This window comes from Triticum urartu, chromosome 6 (assembly GCF_003073215.2).
Source record: "Triticum urartu cultivar G1812 chromosome 6, Tu2.1, whole genome shotgun sequence".
Classification (NCBI taxonomy): domain Eukaryota; kingdom Viridiplantae; phylum Streptophyta; class Magnoliopsida; order Poales; family Poaceae; genus Triticum; species Triticum urartu.
The window spans coordinates 19,505,280-19,506,628 of NC_053027.1; the positions used below are offsets into that span (position 1 = coordinate 19,505,280).

At 44.9% G+C, this 1,349-nt stretch overlaps 1 non-coding gene across 1 annotated transcript; it reads right to left on the reverse strand.

Annotated features, from left to right (window-relative positions):
• Positions 1-355: 355 nt before the first annotated feature.
• Positions 356-580, reverse strand: LOC125517815. Its single transcript, XR_007287820.1, has one exon. It is a non-coding gene; the product is annotated as a small nucleolar RNA U3 (small nucleolar RNA).
• Between the last annotated feature and the right edge of the window lie 769 nt (positions 581-1,349).

A 1,349-nucleotide genomic window follows, 5' to 3' on the forward strand; every position in this document is an offset into this window, starting at 1 on the left:
GAACATCATCACTGCTGGAGCATCTGGGTTACCAAGACATGAGTGACCACATTTTCAAAGGATTAGTGCAGCGTGCAGCCCGGCCTTTCATAGATGCCTAAAAGTTAGCTAATTCAGATGATTAATCCATAGATTTGCACCCTGAACTTGATGCTGCATTGGATACCCAATACAGAATAGATGCCTAAAAGTTAGCTAATTCAGATGATTAATCCATAGATTTGCACCCTGAACTTGATGCTGCATTGGGTACCTGAATACTAACTGAATCTATTCTGTATTACTATGTACATGTGGATCAATAACTGAATCTAATCGCCAGCTGAAAAGAAAAGAAAGTAAAAAAGATTTGTGGAGTCTGTCAGACAACCACTAGGCCACCCTGGAGAGGCATGAGCCAATTCAGGAACGATCCTCTACAGCCCCGTTGGATTGATCCCATCAGGATAAACCCGGGCCGTTAATCACGCTCTGGACCAGAGGTTAGAATGCATCAACCAGACTGAAGTGCTTGCCTCCTTATTGGTAAAGGATGCAGCGGTACGAGCCTATAGAACAGATCCTGTTCAAGTAAGGTCGTGCTTCCTTCAGCTGTGCCACGCCTTATAAACCACTCCGTCGTCGTCTAAACTAGCGAGGTGGGACTAATTAAGTAGGGCAGGCACATGCAGCAGCGCCTCCTCAGGCAGAGCTTGAAAGAAGGGTCCGTGGCCCATGTAGTTTGGCACGAGAATGAGCAAAGCCCGGCCCATCCATCAGAGAAACATTCAGCTGTGAGCCTGTGAAGATTTCGATCTAGTTTAAATATCTGGCAAATGCTGCAGAGTCCGTACTTTTAATGCACAATTTCGAACAATGCTTACTGTAACTTTTTTTTATGACACCTGGTTTTTGTTACCTTTACCTTTTATACAAAATTAAATTACAGTCGGCCATTACCAAAGTAACAGACATAGTGCCAGATTGGAGAGAAGAAGAAGGCGGCGACAACGGAACGTCACAGACAGAAGGAAAATCTACCGACTGAGTAGCACTGCCCTATGCTATTTGGTTTTGGCCTGGGAGGCTGTTACTTGGCCTGCTGAATGTAACGAAGCTTTAATTGGGTGTGTTCAAGGAGGCATTATGTTATGTGGGTAAAGAAGAAGTTCAAAAGGCCACTTTGCATCTGAGCATGTTTTCGAACAAGAACCGTGAAGTTATGTTGCCAAAAATTGGAGCTGCAAATGCAAAACAAAAATAGTGAAGCCAGATGACACCCATCAGGTGAATCCTGGCCCAGAGGTCAGAATGCATGAACCAGACACTGAATTTTGTTCACCTCCTCAGGGCCGGCGTGACCAGATCCG